Source organism: Macaca nemestrina, chromosome 10 (genome assembly GCF_043159975.1).
Source record: "Macaca nemestrina isolate mMacNem1 chromosome 10, mMacNem.hap1, whole genome shotgun sequence".
Lineage (NCBI taxonomy): Eukaryota > Metazoa > Chordata > Mammalia > Primates > Cercopithecidae > Macaca > Macaca nemestrina.
In genome coordinates, this window is record NC_092134.1 from 33,897,977 (window position 1) to 33,919,296 (window position 21,320).

General features: G+C 36.4%; 1 protein-coding gene across 13 annotated transcripts in view; it reads left to right on the top strand.

The window, feature by feature from the left end:
- The window catches only part of LOC105463367 (ankyrin repeat and sterile alpha motif domain containing 1B), a 1,291,052-nt gene that overhangs the window by 748,978 nt on the left and 520,754 nt on the right, over positions 1-21,320 (top strand). The gene's annotated exons all lie outside the window — the stretch shown is intronic.

Below are 21,320 nucleotides of genomic sequence, written 5' to 3' on the forward strand. Positions count from 1 at the left end.
TGAGTTGACCCTTGTCCTTTATAGTGATGCACATGTCTGAATGTCACTTATTTGGAGATGGAGCTCTGTGTTTTAAATTTGCAGCAATGAAGCCAAAGAACTCCTTGGAGTTGCAATCAAGGTGCCTATTTGTTCCCAATACTCTTATGATACTTAAAGTTCAAGTGAAGTTTTCAGTGAATCCACAATCATATTCATAACAAAAGCAGACCAAGAGGAGAGTTTAACAGTAACCAGGCAATTCGCCAAACGTTTTGACAGGGACTATTGCTCTGCTACCTAGCAAACATCAAGAACACAGCACCTTGCTTAGTGTCTGGCATGCGATAGTTGTGCAATAAACATTTAGAATGAATGGAGATAAAAGTTAGGACTCATATGGTTTTAGGAATTCCATTCAGAATAAGAAAAAATAAGCAAAATATCAGAATTACCAGAGATTAATGGGTTTCTATTAACCCTTAAACCCGTGACTGTAGACTTGGTAGTGGTGTGGAAAATAAATAACCCACTGTGTGATAAATGATGAGTTGTAAGGAAACCCTCTGAAATGTTATACTCTTTACTCTGCCCATGCCATTTGATTACTTTCCAGGCCGAGAAACCAATACAGCATAGCCAGTAACAGCACAGCCTCTAGAGTCGGACAGACCAGGGCTTGGAAATGGGCAGTTTTACTAACAAGTTGTGTAATTAGACCAGTTATTTAGCCTTTCTAGTGTTGCTCATTATCTGTAAAATGGAAATTTGTATAAGCCTTAAATAGGATAATGGATAAAAAACACTTAACACAATGCTTGGTCCATAATAAAGATCCAATAAATGTTAGCCATCATTTTCTGCATATCAGAGACCCTTACAAAGCAGATACTCTATGCATTCCTCTTATATAGCTCCCTTAAACCATGTAAGCCTCAGTTTCTTTGTCTGTAAAATGAGAATAATAAAACCTATATCACTGGAATATTTAGGTGATTAAATGAAATGATACATAGAAAAGCACTAAGGAATTATATGAAAAACTTTTAATATTTCATATAAGGTAAGGCATTAAGAGAAATATAGAAGATTTCTTGGAAAAACAGAAGACTGAGTGCATATTTCTAGTTCACTCCTTTCTGTATTACCTTGGAAATGACCAACAGATATAAAAGTAAGGAAGAAAAACATCTGTATTAGTATGGGAAGTTAATAATGGGTGACATCTACACGCTGATTATTTCAAGAGTTCCTGCAAGATACAAGGCAAAGTGAACTGGATTGAAGACTGAAATGGACTGAAGATATATAATTCACCATATGTGAAGAACTCTCCATGGTAGTAACTGAAGAAGACTTCAGAAGATTAAAGCAGGAAGTAAAGGAATACACAGGGTCAGTGAGGAGGTCCCATTGGATCGTGCCAGTCCCACTGGAAAGCAAGGATCATGACTTGCTTACTCCTCACTTACACTAAGGGGAACATTGTCACAATTGATTCTTAATGAGGACAACTGTGAGAAGCAAAGAATGAGGACACTGCCCCAGTTAACTCCTAGCAGCTCACCTCAAATATAGAAAAGAAACACTGGAACAGAGAAAAAAGTCCCTCTTGTGACTGCTGTTAGTTCTCATCCTCTCCTAACTCGTGATCAGTAGAACAGTGGTTCTCATCTCTCAATGTGCATCAGAATCACATGGAGGATCTGCTAAAACAGAGATTGCTGGGCCCACCCCAAGATGTCCTGGAGCAGGACCTAAGAATGTGCATTAATAGTAAGAATCAAGTGGAGAGTTTGTAAAAATATAGATTGCTGTATAGATGGTAATATAGATTACCATCCCCAGATATTCTAAAGTGAGGCCTAAGAATATGCATTTCTAGTAAGAATCAAATGGACAGTCCATAAAACTATAGGTTTCTGGGGCCCACCCCCAGATATTCTAGAGCAAGGCCTAAGAATTTTCATTTCTAGTAAGTGTCCAGGAGATGCTAATGCTGCTGTTCTGAGGACCACACTATGAGAACCACTGCTGTAGACCTGTACTGTCCTTTACAGTAGCCACTACTACATGTGACTATTTCAAGTAAAATCTAAGTTAATAAAATTAAATGAATTTAAAATTAAATTCTTGATTTGCACCAGCTACATGTCAAGTGCACAGTAATCATGTGTGGTTAGTGGTTACCATATTGGCCAGCACAGATATAGAACATTTCCCTTATTGTAGAAAATTCTACTAAACAGCCCTACACTAGACTAACGAAGTAAAACTGCAGTGAACATGGCCACCACCAGCCACAACTGTAGGAGGCACATTTGTATTATGTGAATGAAGGACCCTAGAGTTGTGCAATATGGCAGAACTGGCAGTTAACCTAAGCTTTTCCTTTCTTCTCTGTTTTGAATCCTAAAGGTGAAAAGGAGAATTTCCTAAATCCCTGACAGAATTCATCCCAGGTCCCCAAAAGAGACAAGCTAAGACCACCCTTTCCAACAGTGAGCAAATAGAGAAACAGCTGGACACATTAAATGATACCTCAAAAGAGAAGGCTTGTTCTGAGGAATGAAAACAATGCCATCCTTTGACATAAAATTTTTCTTAAGAAAAGAGAGTTTTCCAAAATGCTAGCATCAAATGGATCTCAACGATATTCAGTAGACTAACACTGCATGAAACCAGACTAAGCAGTCATGAAGGGTTAAAACTGTAAGATCATAAAGGCTTCATGTGGTTGAATAATATTCATATCAAATTCAAAACTGTAAAGAGGGTAAAAAATACACTGGATCATGGGAAACCCAAGTCAGGAAAGTAGAATATGAAGACATTTAATAGACAGAAGAAATGTATAAATAAAAATTACAAGAGAAAAGATAAAACACAGGGGAAAGATCCATGAGATCCAATATGCATGTGATAGGAATTTTAGAAGGAGAAGCATAGCAGTGAAGTAAAGCATCAATAAAAGAAAACTCTCATTGTTTGTTTATGAGCTAAAGAATGCCTAGAATAATAAATTACAGTTTTACTGAATTTAGCAAAATTTATGAAATAATTTTATAAGGAAATTTTAAATTTTTATAATTTCAAGGATAAGGAAAAAGTCATATAAGAATCTAGATAGGTATTAACATAATAAAACAGGTTACTTACAGAAAACAATGGGGAATTGTGTATAGAATTTTTAGGAAAATGGATTTGAACTTAAGATTCAAGAATTATATGCCCAGCCAAGGTGTGCAAGATCATAGTAAGTCATTTTCAGATATGTAATTGTATTAGTCCATTCTCACACTACTATAAAGATACTACCCAAGACTGCATAATTTAGAAAGAAAAGAGGTTTAGTTGACTCACAGTTTCACATGACTAGGGAGGCCTCAGCAAACTTAATAATCATAACAGAAGGGGAAGCAAGCATGTCTTACATGGTGGCAGGCAAGAGAGAGCGAGTGTGTGTGTAGGAGGAACTGTCAAGCACTTATAAAACCATCATATCTCATGAGAACTCACTCACTGTCATGAGAACAGCATGGGGGAAACCACCCCTTGATGCAATCAAGTGGGGATTACGGTTTGAGATGAGATTTGGGTAGGGACACAGAGCCAAACCATATCAGTAATTTAGAAAACAATCTATCTCTTTGAAGTAATTGCTCAAAGATATACTTCAGTTGATCAAGGGATAAATAATTAAATTCTCAAGAATGGGCAAGGAAAATAGTAATTTAAAGGATTCTAGAGTGTAAAATAAAACTTGTAAGACATAAAATGTTTTCAAATAGTTGTTCTCAATATTGCTGTAACATGATAAATCTAAAAGAAATTGAAAAGAGAAGATATAAAATATACAGTAATATAGTATCAGCACTTTACAACCCACATTATTTTAATATAAATTGGAAAATGGGGCATGGGCATGAGTGCGGAGTCAGGGGAACAGAGATAACAAGTCTGCTAATTCCCTCATTTTAGAAGTGTAAATGATTTAACAGTCAGGAGCATGAGAACCTCGTTCATGTGCTGCTCCACTACTTAGTAACCCTGTAACCCTGGCTGGTTACTTAACATCTAAGCATTCAACTCCTCACCTATGAAATGAGAATACCATAATACCCCAGAGTATTATGGGGTATTCTGTGTGGGAACATTGTGTGGGAATGAAACCAGATAATGCATCTAAAGTACTTAACACCTATAAGCACTCAGTAATATTAGCTATTAACTTATAAAGAGAGAAACAAAAATTTACTCATGAAAACAGAGAAAACAGATCCGAAGATGATTTTGGTAACATAAAAGTAATGACTAACAAAAACTCACACACACACACATTCCCTAGTCACTATGAAAGTATACTATAAAAATGTACTTTATAAAAAGAGAGAAACAAAATCAAATGTATCAGCTATTTGAATATTTCAAGGATTGATATGATACAGCGAACAAAATAAACATGTCTCAAATTTTTAGGTGAGATTTAAATTTTTTTTAATTACATAAACAGAGTGATCTTATTTTCATTGAGGGAAAATATATATCCATAAAAAACAAAAGAAAAATATGAAAATGTTCATAGTAACTGTCGTTAGGTGTTGGAATTATGAGTGTCTTTTTCTTCTCTCTTTACTCTTACTAATAACTAGAATGAATATATATTATTTTATAAACAGAATAAAAGGTTATTTTATTTTAAAGTCAATTACTGTTAATCACTGTTAACATTTAGCTGTGTTGATATCACTCTTGAATTTTTCTTCACATGCAAATATCTATATATTTATTTCACCCCATCAGTCAAAGAATATTTATTGATTGTCCACTATGTTCCAGGCTTTGTTCTAATTTCTGGATATATCAATGAAATGATAGGGACAAAAATGTCTCTCCTCCTAGGATAGCGTAAATAAGTAAAATATGTGTTTTTTATATTTATAGGTGTCATGGAGAAACTATAAAGCAGGGAAGGGAATAAGAATTAGTGGTTGCCATTTAAAATAGTGTGATCCATGGAGGCCTTATTGAAAAAATTATGAAGTAAGGTTTCTTTAGGAATAGATATTTGAAGAAGGTGTTGGAGGAGGCTACTTCCTAAGGGAAGAGAATCTCAGGCAGAAAAACAAGTACAAAGGTCATGACCCAGAAGAATGCCTAATGCATTGGAGTAACAGCAAGAGGCAATATAGCTAGATGTCAGTTAAGGGAAAAGGAGTGTAGTAGGAGCTTATGTTATTTAAGAGAATTGGGGCAGAGTATCCACAGGTCTGAGATCATGTATGGCCTCACAGGTTATTGTAAGGATCCTGGCTTTTACTCAGAGTGGATCAAGGTGCCATTGAAGAGTTTTGAGCAGAGGAGTGACATGATTTGCCTTGGTTTTACTAAGATAACTCTGACTTCTATGTTGAGAATTGCCTGTGAGGTGCAAAAATGAAAGCTAAGGGATGGTTAGGAGGCTGCTACAATAATCCAGGGAGAAAAGGATGAGTGAGGCATAGGCAGGTTGCAGGTATATTTTAAAAGTAGAGCCACCAGGATTCGCTGTGTGACTGGGTGTGGGGTGTGAGAGAAAAGGAGGCATAAGGATAACTAAGACAGTAGGATATGCAAGTTTGGAGTTTGGGGGATAAGTTAGGTTGAAAATAGAAACTTGGGTGTTGCAGTTGTTTCAGTAATATGTTAAACCCTGAGGCCAGCAAAGGAATTAATGTAAACAGAAAATGTAAACAGGAGAGAGGTCCAAGTGTGCCAGGCCCTGGAACACTTGAATGCTTACACATTTGGAAACAGAAGGAAGGAGCAGAGAATGAGAAGGAACAGCCTAGGAGGTAGGATGAAAACCAGAAGGGTGTGGTATCTTGGGAGTTAATTCAAGTGTTTCATCCAAGAGAGGTGATAATCTGTATCAATTGTATAGCTGGTAGGTCAAGTAAGATGAGAGTTATGAATGTTCATTTCAGCAAGGTAGAGATTTTGCTGATATTGATAAAGGCTATTCTGTGGAGGTAGGTGGAACAAAAGCCTATTTGGAGTAGATTTAAGAGACTAGCGTTTAAGAGACTTCTCTTTTTCAGAACTAGAACACTACTTTCCGTATTTTCTTACTTTAGGTTGATATTTCTCTTCCTGTGTTAAAGAGGTAGAAATTGTCATTTGATTGCATTGAGTGTTTTCCTATGCATGGAAAATTACATGAGGCCCCCAATCTGAAAATTTCTGTGAGATAGTTGCTAAATGAATATGTCATTTACCAACACCTCAGCTAAAGTGGATTTTCCAGCTTCTGTGATCATGAAAAACGCAAGCAAATCTATGGGCCTTTTGTTTAGGCCCTCTGATTGCTATCTTTACAATATCTCCTTTAATTGGTTGAAGGGTCATGTGAAAGATAGCCCATAAATGATCGATTTTCTAAGCCATTTTATATACAATTAAAACATATTTTGTTCTTCTCTCTGAATCAGATGGAAACGTTTGCCGAGTTGAACATCATTGTTGCCATGGCTATAGCACCAAAGCCTTATAGAGGATTTTTGTTTTACATTGGATGTCTCTTACCATAGCAACAGCAAAGTTGATTTAAAACATAACTCCCTAGATATAATTTATCTTTAACATTTCTGTATATTTTCTATGGTGTATCTTGTTAATAGTATTACACTTTTGATAACTCTCCTGCTCTTTTGAAATGAAGTATCTCTTGAGATACGTGTGAGAAAAATCTAGGCTGTTCATTGCTTACAGGAATAGAAAACTCACAGGATACATTTGAATGCATTACATTCTTAGAGTTTTTAGTGAGGATATTTGAGTGACTTTGAGTTCAAATTCAAGGTATAACTTTTGAAAATTTAATCGGAGTGGTTATCCATTTTAGAGTAATTAAAAATAGTTTCTGTCCCTTTTATATTACAAAATCAATTTTATTTAAAGAGCATAGATCTTTTTTGTTTTATTTCTTCAGAATAGCTCTTTTTTCACATTCATAATCCATTGGGATAGTATATAAATGGAAAGTTATTAAAATAAGTTAAACCAAAGGACCAACACTCTTGAAAACAACAGACTTGAGTTAAAGAGGCTATTTCCTCTCTTCCCCCAATACAGTCTCTTCTGTTGAGGAAAATACATGGTTACAGTGACTGAGGTATTACAAAGAAATACATTTTGGTAAGAGAGAAACAAAACCTCTTGGTTCTGATGTAGTTATTCACTAGACGCCATTTATTCATCTGGCTCTAGGCTATGGGAATTACTCCTAGCACAGAACTCCCTTTGAAATCCTTAACTCCCTAGGGAGGCAGAGATAGCTGAGAAACTGCCCCTATGAACTTGGCTTATACATGGGAAACAAAGAAGTTAGTGGTTGAGGGTAACAGAGGAAAGACGTGTGGGAAGGGTGAATGTCGCTGGCTTCCTTTGCTTACAACAGGAGCTTCTTTCAATGCAAAGCGCATGCCAAGACAGATCAGGCACTCTACCAAAAAAGATACAATAATTTAGTAATACGGTCTGCCCAGGCAGCTTAGCAGCTGGAAATAAGGGAGCCTTGGGATTTGCTATAAACGGTGGGGAAATTGGCTGATAGCCTCTCTCCTGTATTGAGCAAAGGGAGCAAGAGAAAAGATTATAAATGTTTGAAATCAGAGCCAAACAGCATGGTCTGTTGTCCAAGAGCTGTCAGAATGTCAGCATTCTCTGGCTTCTGCATTAAATGCTGAATTTGGCAGAGTGTAGGGCTAATAGACCAGGAAACAACAGAGCTTACCTGGGTGGCTTTTCAGAAAGGCAGCTGCCGGTCCTAAGTTGTTTAGAAGAGGGAATTTTATTACATGCTCTATCTAACACCATTCAGCATCTAAGCATACCAGCGATCTTTGGGCTAATTGTGCAATCAGAATAAATACCCAAAGATCACTACTGATACCTGGAAAGAGGCCCAGTGGGTGGTTTTCAAGCTCCAGTGATACTTGGATAGGACACTCCAGTGGATGGTGCATTGTGCTGATGCCATAGGAGGTTCTGGGGTAATCTGACACAAAACATCCTGATGTGTTGGAAAAAAGCAGACTTTGCGTTAGCCAGATTTATATCTCTTACTGGCTCCTCTGTTCACTAGCTATGTGATTCCTCATCAGTGCAAATGCCATAATACCAATTCAGAGGCTTTTGTGAGGATTAAATGAGATAGAATGACCCTGAACATAGAAGGCACACAATCCCTATTGGTGGTTCCCCTTACCTAGTATGGAATCTTGGTCTTTGTAATTTTTGAAATAAATTCCTTTCCAGAAAATTGGAGTTTGCTTAAGTTAATTTTATGTGTCTTTGGAAACTATAATTGATTTTTTTACATTGGGGAATTAAGGGAATGTCAGTTCTATAAAGTTTCTTTCCTCTGTGGCTCATTGTTACTTGTTTGACTCACACTTCTATCTCAATGTGCAAGTGACCTGGAAAGTGAGCTGGAAAATATTTTCTCAATATTTGGGAAAAAAATGAGTGTACTAGCTCATCACATAAGTTTACATTATAAGTAAAAATAAACAAGTGGATAATATTTCTCCCTAATATTTCTAAAACCCAGCACTCCTTTAAAAGCTTGTTGAGACAAGTTAACAGTATATATTATTAAACTTTAGCTCCTTGCTATCTTTAGTCAAATCAAGTTGATCTAGGATTTACGTACAAAACACACTCTATGATTATTTTGCATGATTATTTTTTTTAATTTATTTATTATTATTATACTTTAAGTTGTAGGGTACATGTGCATAACGTGCAGGTTTGTTACATATGTATACTTGTGCCATGTTGCTGTGCTGCACCCATCAACTCGTCATTTACATCAGGTATAACTCCCAATGCAATCCCTCCCCCCTCCCCCCTCCCCATGATAGGCCCCAGTGTGTGATGTTCCCCTTCCTGAGTCCAAGTGATCTCATTGTTCAGTTCCCACCTATGAGTGAGAACATGCGGTGTTTGGTTTTCTGTTCTTGTGATAGTTTGCTAAGAATGATGGATTCCAGCTGCATCCAAGTCCCTACAAAGGACTCAAACTCATCCTTTTTGATGGCTGCATAGTATTCCATGGTGTATATGTGCCACATTTTCTTAATCCAATCTGTCACTGATGGACATTTGGGTTGATTCCAAGTCTTTGCTATTGTGAATAGTGCTGCAATAAACATACGTGTGCATGTGTCTTTATAGCAGCATAATTTATAATCCTTTGGGTATATACCCAGTAATGGGATGGCTGGGTCATATGGTACATCTAGTTCTAGATCCTTGAGGAATCGCCATACTGTTTTCCATAATGGTTGAACTAGTTTACAATCCCACCATCAGTGTAAAAGTGTTCCTATTTCTCCACATCCTCTCCAGCACCTGTTGTTTCCTGACTTTTTAATGATCGCCATTCTGACTGGTGTGAGATGGTATCTCATTGTGGTTTTGATTTGCATTTCTCTGATGGCCAGTGACGATGAGCATTTTTTCATGTGTCTGTTGGCTGTATGAATGTCTTCTTTTGAGAAATGTCTGTTCATATCCTTTGCCCACTTTTTGATGGGGTTGTTTGTTTTTTTCTTGTAAATTTGTTTGAGTTCTTTGTAGGTTCTGGATATTAGCCCTTTGTCAGATGCTACAGTAACCAAAACAGCATGGTACTGGTACCAAAACAGAGATATAGACCAATGGAACAGAACAGAGTCCTCAGAAATAATACCACACATCTACAGCCATTTGATCTTTGACAAACCTGAGAGAAACAAGAAATGGGGAAAGGATTCCCTATTTAATAAATGGTGCTGGGAAAATTGGCTAGCCATAAGTAGAAAGCTGAAACTGGATCCTTTCCTTACTCCTTATACGAAAATTAATTCAAGATGGATTAGAGACTTAAATGTTAGACCTAATACCATAAAAATCCTAGAGGAAAACCTAGGTAGTACCATTCAGGACATAGGCATGGGCAAAGACTTCATGTCTAAAACACCAAAAGCAACGGCAGCAAAAGCCAAAATTGACAAATGGGATCTCATTAAACTAAAGAGCTTCTGCACAGCAAAAGACACTACCATCAGAGTGAACAGGCAACCTACAGAATGGGAGAAAATTTTTGCAATCTACTCATCTGCATGATTATTTTTTAAATGAAGATCGTAGACTACTTGGAATTCTTTAAAAATACCAAACCTCCATTAGTTTCTTTTGTGTTCTTTATAAATATACTCTTTAGGGGGATCTTATTTTAAAAGGATGTGCTTTATTTGAGGTCGTAATTAATTAAAATAAGCTTGTTCTTTATTTATACAATTCTCAGGATAATTTATTGATTATATATTACATCATACATTACAAGGCACAAACATGCAGGGCAAGGCAATTTACTATTAACCCTATCTATGTAGTAGGGTACAAATCATTTAAAGAGTCACATTAAAAACTTTTGAGTCCTAATAAACTGTGTGGTTTTTTTTTGGGAAGTGATATTGTCACAAATATACATTTTTAAATATAAATATTTTGCTCCAAAGAATTATGTCAGTCTAGGTACTCTGAGAGATCTTTCTGCAGCAGAACAAATATATTCTGAATAGGACATGTGCTTGAGGCATTGCCTGCTCCAATGACTCTTGCTCTCTAAAAACGTCTGATGGAAGAGAGGAGAGCTCATGTTGTTCTGAGTGCAGATGGGAATAATAGTGTTGCTATTTGGGACACTGTTCCCTGGCTCAGCTGGAAGACTGGAAGACTGAGTCAACACAGCTCAGGGAAGCACAAGGTTTTCTCTCTGCGGAAAACCTTCCCTGATGAGATTAACAAGGTTCCATAGATTAAAATCAAGTAATAAAGTTAATAATAAATTATTTCCTATTACCTTGAAAAGCAAACCACTATAAGTAGATATCAACAAAAATAACACAGACATATTTAGCCCTCAATGACTATAGATATTATTACTGGAAATAGAAAATAAGAAATAGAACCACTATATATAAACAAAATATTTAAATAAATAATATGCCCTGTCATTAAAATGAGTAAAAAATGATTACTATAAGTAAATAGCAGGAAAATTTGAAAAATAAATGGTATTTTCAGATATGAAAAATTAAATACTTGAGATTACTTTTAAAATCCTAAAGGAATAGGCTAAGTAGCAGATTATGCACAGATGAAGAGAGAGTTGATGAACTGAAGGAGACATTTGAAAAAATTCCCTAAAATGTATCACAGAGGGGCAGAAGGGCAGAAAACCTGGAAGGCAGATATGAAGTATGGAATGAAAAGGTTAACTTTGAATCAGAGACTCCGGATGAAATAATTTTTTTTTTTAAATGTAGGATAGGAAATTTTTTGATGGATAATGACTGATTTTTTTCCAAATTGATAACAATATGGATTCACAGGTCCAGAAAACACACTGTATTCCAAGCAGGATAAATAAAAAGAAATCCATAGTGAGACATATTATTGTGAAATTGAAAAGTACAGAGATTTTCATGATAGCAGAATTATCAAGGAAACAATGAAAGCCACAAAAAAGTGGAATAATTTCTTCAAAGTGTGAGAGAGAATAACTATCAACCTAAAATTATGAACTAAAAAAAATTTTAAATAAATCAGAGTAAAATAGAAAGATATTCACAGTTGAAAACTAGAGCGCTGACCACCAGAGGCCTGTATAAAAGGAAAATCTAAAGAATAACTTTAAGAAGGAAAATGATCTCAGGCCATTCTGAGGAAGAAATAGTGAGTAAATGAAATGGCAAACATGTAAACCAACTGAAATTTTAACATGTTCTGAATAAAATAACACCTGATTTGTAAAGCTAAAAAAAAATTAAAACACTGGCAACCATATTTATTATAGAAGAAGTAATTGAATGTAAAATGCTCTAACGTTTTTAAATTGTTTAGGAAGGAAGTGGATAAGGTATTATTTAATTGTAAACTTTGTTTTTTTTTTCTTTTTTTTGAGATGGAGTCTCACTGTCACCCAAGCTGGAGTGCAGTGGTGCGAACTCGGCTCACTGCAACCTCCGACTCCCTGATTCAAGCAATTCTCCTGCCTCAGCCTCTTGAGTAGCTGGGATCATAGGCACGCACCACCACATGCAGCTAATTTTTGTATTTTTAGTAGAGACAGGGTTTCACCGTGTTGGCCAGATAAAATATACATATATTTTGTAAGAGAAAACATAAGTCTGCTAAAATTAGATTTCAACACACCTCACTCAATGGAAGAGTTTAAGAGTTCGATTAATAAATTTAATCTGATATAATGCAAAGAGCTTTGTATTCAACAGTTAGAGAATACATGTGATTCTCATGAAACAGTCACAAAAAGTGATCTTGACTTGACTATAAGCAAGTTTCAACATGTCAAAGACTCATATCATAGACGCTATATTTTCTAAAAATAATTTAATTAAGTTAAATTAAGATTCCCATATATATCCCCATAGATTTATGAATTTAAATACACATTTCTAAATAAGTCATGAGAAATAAGTTAGGGGATGCCATAATACTAACTTAAAAACCTTTAAAGTTAAACAAAAATATAAATGCTAAATATCAAATGTGATGAATGCAACAACTTAGAAATTTTAAACGCTTATATTAGAAGAAATGCTGAAGACTAATGAGGTAAACGCCAACTTAAGAAACTTTATAAGACAGAATAAATCCAGAAAAGGCATAGAAAGAAAATAGTAAAGGGCAGAAATTAATGAAATAGAAAAAAAATATGTAATATTAATTCACAAAGCCAGAAATGGAATCATTGATGACACTAAAAAAATGGATGCACTTTCCAGTCAAAATGATCAAGATAAAAAGGTACAAATACACCTATTAGGAAAGAAAAGGGGGTAAATCTACAGATACAAAAAACCATTCAAAGGTTAAGAAAGAAGAATGAATAATTTTGTACCAATGAATTTTAATACTGAGAAAAATTAGACAAATTCTAGATAATTATAACTTTAAAAAACTTCAAAAAGGTATAGAGACTCCAAATAGTTCTATACTAAATAAATTTAATGAAAAATTTGAAATCTTTCCACAAAGAATATGTTGAGTCTGGATGATTTTAAAGGTAAAGTAAATATAAAGGCTTTCAAGAAACATATCATTGCAATCTTATATAAACTCTTCTAGAGAACTGGAAATTTTCCCCGACTATTTCTATGAGGTGAGTAATCATGTCAGAACTAGACAGAATAAAAAAGGTGAAACTAAAAGGCCTATTTCTTTCATGAACATAGATGCAAAGATCCCAAAGTACTAACAAACCAAATCTAGCAGATGCCAAAAAGAAAGTTCATTATGACCACCCTGAGTTTATCCTATTGGTATCCCATTAATATCTAATATTTAATATTAGAGAATGTACAAATGTCATTCACACTAACAGAGTAAAGGAGAAAAATAACATAACTGAACAGATGCAGAAAAACATTTTTTATAAACTCAGTATCTAGTCACAATTAAAATTCTGAGCAACCTTAGAAGATAAGACATTTAACTTAATAAATGGCATCTACCCAAAACTTAGAGCAAACATTTTTTTTAAGATGAGATTACTGTTCTCAGTTCTTTACTCTGTCTTCTGCCATGGTACATTGCAGTGCAGTAGCATAGGTGGCCATTTACATCCTCACTGCATTTACTTAGGTTTAGACATATGACTTTCTTCTGTCAAGAAGTAACAGCGTGCCAGTTCCTACAGCTGAGATAGAAAGAGGCATCACAAATGGCCGGGCGCGGTGGCTCAAGCCTGTAATCCCAGCACTTTGGGAGGCCGAGGCGGGCGGATCACAAGGTCAGGAGATCGAGACCACAGTGAAACCCCGTCTCTACTAAAAATACAAAAAATTAGCCGGGCGCGGTGGCGGGCGCCTGTAGTCCTAGCTACTCAGGAGGCTGAGGCAGGAGAATGGCGTGAACCCAGGAGGCGGAGCTTGCAGTGAGCCGAGATCGCGCCACTGCACTCCAGCCTGGGCAACAGCGTGAGACTCCGTCTCAAAAAAAAAAAAAAAAGAAAGAGGCATCACAAATTTCCACTGTGAAAAGACACATCATGTAGCCTCTGAACAACTCTACTATACACTCATGAGATAATGAAAGTGAAATGGGCAAATAATGTCTTAGTGTTAGTCTGAAAATTGTTTTGACCTCATGAAACTTCTGAAATAGTCTTGGAGACCCCAAGCATCCCTGGACTATACTTTGATAACTGCTAATTTAGTGTATATTTTCTACAGGTAAGTACATTCTTACACAACCACAGTGCAACCAAATCAGAAAGTTAATACATCACTATTATCTATTCCTCAGACCCCATTCAAGATTTACTGGTTTTCCCAATAATATTTTTTATGATCAATGGATCTAGTTCAGGATCATACATTGCATTTAGTTGTAATGTCTCTTTAGTCTTGTTCAACCTGGAAGGGTTCCTTTGACTTTCTTTGACTTTCATGACCTTGACACGTTTAAAGATTACAGGCCAATTATTTTGTAGAATGGCCCATGAATTGGATTTCTCTGATATTTCTGATATTCCTATATAATTAGATTTAAGTTACACATCTTTGGCAGGAAAATCCAAAAGTGATTCTGCATTTTTCTCATTGCATCTTTACCACACTGGATAAGATTTTGATTTGTTCCATTACTGATATTTTTCACTTTGATCATTTGATTAAGATAGGGCCTCCCAGATTTCTTCACTGTGTAGTGTCTCTTTTTCCTCTTTCTAATTAATAAGTATTTTGTGGGGAGGCAATTTGAAATTATTTAAGATTCTCATTCCTAGTCAAACTTTTAAATCATTTATTTATTTATGGGTTCATGTTTTTCTATCTTATTCAATGGGTTATAATCTATTACTGTCATTATTTATTTTGTTCCTAAAATTGCCTCCTATCTGAATCCTTTTTTCTTTCCTATGTTTAATGAGAAGGGATGTCCTGGATTAGGAAGAGGTTCCTGTCTGGGAGCAGGGATGAGCCACAGTAGCCATGAGCCCTTCACATCTCAAGGGCCTTCTCCTTTGCAGTTACGATGAAGTATTAAGAAATACAAGTTTTTCTCTGCTTGATTCAGGAAGGGTTCCTGCTACTACCTCAGTGTTCTTGAGTTCCATGCGCCTACCTTCCAAAGTGGCGCTCTCACATCTGAACGCTGTGCTTTGCTATTCTATTACATTCAAAGCCTCCCTCCACTGAACATCTACCTGATGCCACCCCCACTGCCTTTTTTTCTCTAGAGAAAGTCTCACTCTGTTGCCCAGACTGAGTGCAGTGGCATGATCAAAGCTCACTGCAGACTTGAACTCCTGGGCTCAAGCAATCCTTCCATCTCAGTCTCCTGAGTAGCTGGAACCCACAGGCACTCATTACCATGCTTAAATATTTTTAAAAACATTTTTTGCACATATGAGGTCTTGCTATGTTGCCCAGGCTGGTCTCAAACTCTTGGGCTTAAGTGATCCTCCTGCCTTAGCCTCCCAAACTGTTGGGTTACAGGTGTGAGCCACTGCATCTGGCCCCTAGTTCCCCATTATGTGAAACGTTTTTCTCCCTCACATCTTTGGTGTTTTCACCCTGCTCAATTTGTATTCTTCTCCCAAAAGTTTTTCTTCAGAGTGGATCTGTAGCCTACTACAGGCATGCATTTATTGGAGATTTCTGATATTCTCGAGGGAGTAAGCTACTTCCTGTGGTCTATTTACAAGGTGTTTACAAGTTCTTCTAGTTATTCTCAAATTTTACTGCACACTCTCCTGCTTAGCGCAAGACACTCTCCTTTGGGAAATCAGTATCTGATGACAATTCCATGGCTTGTAGGTGCCATTGAATTTCCCTTTCTCTTCACCACTATTGCTGCACCACTGCTGATTCAGTTCTGGATCCTGCTGCTGTCATGTGATTTGGCTACACCCCTCTGTTTTTCAGGGCCGTGGGATTTCTTAATCGTTCTTAAGCTTTACTGGAGATATCACCTGTAGTGTTTTTCCTTTATTTTGCTATTATTTGCTCATTTTATTCTTTTACGATCCCCATGTCTTGTTTTTATGAGAATTGAGGTGAACAATTTAAAAAGAACACTACGCTGTTGTCATGTTCAGAAATACCAATTATCTTCTAAAAGTATAGGTCATATCACGCCAACCCTATTCCTACCTGCATCTCTGATTTGATTGCCAACCATTCTACTAATCCCCCACCACTCTATTATAGCCACTCTGGCCTTCTTACTGTTCTTACTAGCTAGCCTCAGGGACTTTTCATATCTTCTTTCCTATGCCTTGAAATAATCCTCCCCCAAAACTTTGAATGATTTATACTTTCACAGTCAATTCTGTGTCTGCTCAATGTCAGCTCCTGAGAAAGACATTTCCCAGTTGCCTTATAGCATCTTCCTTTCATTTCTCATTACTTTATTTTTTTCACAGCACGTACCATCATCAGATATTATAGTATTTCTTGATTTGCCTATAGTCTTCTTTTCTGCTAGAATGTAGGCACCATGAAGGCAGGACTTTGCCTTTGACACTGCTGAAACTTTGCCACCTGATATACAGGAAATGTTTTATACATATTTGTGAAATAAATTCACAGTTTCTACTAATATCAACATCAGCCCTGGTATCCTTAAAAATAGGAAAAATTTTATTGTCTAAAGCAGATGCAATGACCCAATAGACGAAAGTTATACTCTATAATAGAAAAAAGTCACTTGTTTTCTATAATTTTTCCATAGCATGAAATTTTGGATTTTATTCTTATTCAGGTGACATATAGGTGATAAAAATCAGAGCAAAGATGGATAAAAAGAGATTGAACTGCTTCCTATTGGATATTTACTGTGACATTTCTTTGAAATGCTAATGATGCCTTGAATAGCTATCAGATTGGAATTCACATGTATTTAGTTCTGTACCTTGGCATGAAATATCCACTTATCAAAAGAGAAGTGTAAAATTAAATGAGACAAGTTATGACAACAGTTTAATCTATGTATTTTGCCTCCGTTTTGTCTAAAGAAAGCACAAAAAATTCTTTCCAAAGTATACTTTTTAAAATATACAGAAACAAAGGAGTAAATCCCACATGATTATTATGTCAAAATAATCTTTATTGAGTGTCTAATACAGTTATTACTGTATTTGTAAAAATGAAACCCTATAGATTAAAAATTATTATTATAATAATATAAACATATTCTTAGTGTTCTATGCAGCATATATTGTTCTAACTGCTTTACTTCTTGCCATGGTCCAAATATTTGTGTTCTACCAAAATTCATATGTTGAAATCCCAACCCCCAAGATGATGGTAATAGGAGGTGGGCCTTTTGAGAGGTGATAAGAGAGACTCCAGAGAGCTCCTTTGTTCCCTCCACCATGTGAAGACCCAGGCAAGATGGTACCCTCTATGAACCAGAAAATGAATCCTCTCCTGACACCAAATCTGCTGGTGTCTTGATCTTGGACTACTCAGCCTCTAGGCTTGTGAGAAATAAATATCTGTTGTTTGTAAGATACCCGGTTTATGAAATTTTGTTATATCAGCCCAAATGGACTAGCACATTTATTATTCTATGATTTCATTCAATCTTCACAACACTTTTAGGTGTATTCTGTTACTATCATCATTTTCCAGATGTGGAAATAGAAACATTGCCAGAATTTATTTTGAAGAATATATTAATTCTTTAAAACTTGGGATATAGACTGAATTAGTTATCTATTGTCATATATCAAACTATCCCAAACTTAATGGCCATTAATATTGCTCATGATCCTGGTGGGTGTCTTCTTCTGGCCTGGGAAAGCCTCAGCTCCTCTTGGCTGTGCTTGCTGATGCATCAGTGGTATTGACAGAATGGCCTGAGTTTGGTACGTCCACTCTCACAGGTGGAAGTTGGCTGGCTTTTGGTTGGGGTAACATGACTGACTGATGTATTAACCATGTCTTTTTATTTTCTATTTTATTTGCGTATTTTTATTTTTATCCTTCGGTCTCTTGGGCTCTTGCTGTGGAGGGACTGTCCCTCCTAGGGCTAACTAATTCCTAGAGATAGTAAACAGCTCACTCTTGAGCATGCTTTTCTTATGCAAACTAACAATTGCAGAGCCCATACCCCCAATTACTTCCTTTATCTGGCTCTTACTCTCTAGGCCACTATTCATTCACCTGCTCTAATGACCAGACAACTAGGTACAGTTCCTATGCCCCAGAGTCTGCTCAAACTATTCAAACTAGCCATTCCTAAACCTGCTTATACCTGCTTTGTGTGTTTCTTTTCATGGAAACCATAATAAAGGCTCTTGCCCACAATCTCCCGTCACTTTGTCAGCCTCTTCCTGATGGACCCTGGTATTTCCCTGTGTGGCCCCTACAACGTGGCGTGCCTCTCGGATCAATGAGTATAGCGTCTGTCTTTCAATGACAATTGTCTCCTGATCTGTTGGTTTCAACATACCTGAAAAATAATAAAACCTACATTTTGAAACAGCTGGATAATGTGTCACCTCATCATCCAGCAGGCCAGCCTGGCTTGTTCACATGGTGTCAGGGTTCCAAGAGCAACAAGGGAACAAGTCTAATGCACACATGCTTTTCAAGTCTCTGCTTGTATCACATTTGCTGCAGTCTGATTGAGCAGTTCAAGGCACATGGCCACGCTGTGAGGGAGTCAGCGTGGGAGGGCTGGATAAGGGGAGGGCTGTGTCTGCAGGGAACTGTGAGCAGACTGGGGCCATAACTGCAATCAATCCATGACACAGGCTTTCCAGGAGGCTTCATATCAACTTCTCATTTTCTTTGACTTGAATAATCTTTAGAATTTGGCCACTGGAAAAAGCAAGTAATATTTGTCTTTTCACCACTCTTGGCAGAAATGTTACCATCACAATGCTAAGAACTGCTATTCAGAAAACTAAGCTTTATAAGCTAACAACAAAATTATCTTTTACTTTGAGAAGTGACTGCTTGTGACTAGAGGACTTGGACAGTGTAAAGCATTGTGGGTGGTAATTATAGTCATTGTGGTTAAACTACAGAGGGGATGGTAACCCAATAATAATATTTGCAGAAAACTTTAAATAATATTACGCCCCTAAAATTCTCATTTTTCTAGATAATGAACATCGTCAGAAATTCTTTTGTTGAGATTTACAGAACCTTTTTCCCACAATAGGCAAGCTCTTTTCGACTGCTGAAGTGCAGTGGCGAGATCTCGGCTCACCACAAGCTCCGCCTCCCGAGTTCGTGCCATTCTTCTGCCTCAGCCTCAGCTGGGACTACAGGCACCTGACACCACACCCGGCTGACTTTTTTTTTGTTTTTTGTTTTTTGTTTTTTGTATTTTTAGTAGAGAAGGGGTTTCACCGTGTTAGCCAGGATGGTCTCGATTTCCTGACCTCGTGATCCACCCGCCTCAGCCTCCCAAAGTGCTGGGATTACAGGCGTGAGCCACCATGCCCGGCTCGATTTGCCTTTCAAATTGAGACCCTTTATCCTTCTTCAACAACTTTCAAAATGAAATTCTAAAACTTCCTTATTTCAGAATTCCTCCTTCCTGCCACCTTAATCACCATTATTGTCACCCATACCAACCTGCTTATGTTGTAAAGTACTATGTGAGATCCAGGTAGCCTAGGGAAAAAAAATGCATTGCAACAAGATGCCAGGTCTTGTTTTCTTCTTAGTATTAGCTTATCTCCAAGAAGAAAACAAAGCAAAACAAAGAAAAAGCTCTGATGTTTTTAGTCCACTTTCCCCAAATTCCAGATATATAATCATGAACAGGAGAAGCATGTCTCTCTTTACAAAGAGCCTACTTGCTTGTCCTACGGATAAACTAACCCTAGATTTTTTAAAAGCTTATCTTTAATAGCAATATATTTGCAAGTCCAATGGATGTCAGAATGTGATAGACCTTAATTTGAATCTCAGCTTAATCACTTACTAGGTGGAGAAATAGTGTCTTAAGTTGTCTAAGTGTTAATTTTGACTTCTTAAAAATGCACATACTCAGTGATAAACTCTAGTCTTTAGAGAGAATTCAAAGCTGCCTTATCCCCCTATTCACTCACTATTCTACCCCTAGAATGGTCTCTGTTGTGAAAGGAAAACAAAATAGGGAGTTATCAAGACAGTGTGGCTATTTTAGAAAGGGATGAGGTTTTATTGTTTTGTTTTGTTTTTGTGAGAAGACAGTTGAGTATAATAGTAGTAGATGGGTGCAGATTGTTGCTTTTGTAGATTCATGTTTCTTGGATCTCTTCCTGTCACTCTTCTTTCTTCAATCTCAGGATGCTGGTATGATAGCTGGGCAGGCAAACATCTTCTCTTTGGAAAAATCAAGCAGGAATCAGGGTGAAGTCTAGAGATACATAGCTAGGAATGTACCTGCTTTTACCAGTTCCCAGGCAGACAGCAGTATAGAGGCCTGGGGCCAATCTTCACTCTAAAGAGCAGATGTGTCTGTAACATCTTCTGAGCCTACGTCTAACGAGATTTATTATGGTTACCAATTTCTTAAAAATATGATAATTTGATATTTTGGCCATGTCTTTCCATCACAAAATCATAATTATTATTAATAATCACATTATAGGATTGTTATGAGTGTCAAGTGAGATGATATAAATATAATTCCTCATTCAGTGCCTAGTAAATAGCACTTACCCATTAAATGTTACTTGTTAATTTATAAAAATGTTAGTGTTTGGGGTTTATGGTAATAACTAGCTTATTGAAAGTATGAATCAGCAAATCAACTTTGGATTTGTTGTCATTATGTACCACATTTGCTATACTTTAGTTCTTTGCAACAGTGAGTTATGGGCTTATCAGGTAATTTAAATTTTGATCTTGGCAACATTTAGCTATTGATCTGAATTAAAATGAACACTGAAAAAAAGTACACTTACTTTCTTTGCTAAATTCTTTGGCCAGGTTTTTACACAGTATGTCTTTAAAAGACAAATTAAATTGCAAAAAGCATAGTGTATTTTAAATCTCAGAGAAAATGTATGTTTTATCTTAGAAAAAAAAATCCAAAGGAATAAAAATTATCATTCATCATCAGTTTCTTTTCTGCATTATATCTTCAAAGGTCTGAAGAAATTAGAAAATAGCTAATGCTATTTCAGAGAAGGAAGAAAAAGCTACCTTTATGCTCATAGCTCAAAGTTAGTTTCTTGTATCGGAGTCTCTCTTTTTCTGATATTATGGATTGCATTGTTTGCCTATATCAAGTCTGAACAAATTTTTTTGTGTAAATTATGTAATCTGCATAGAATT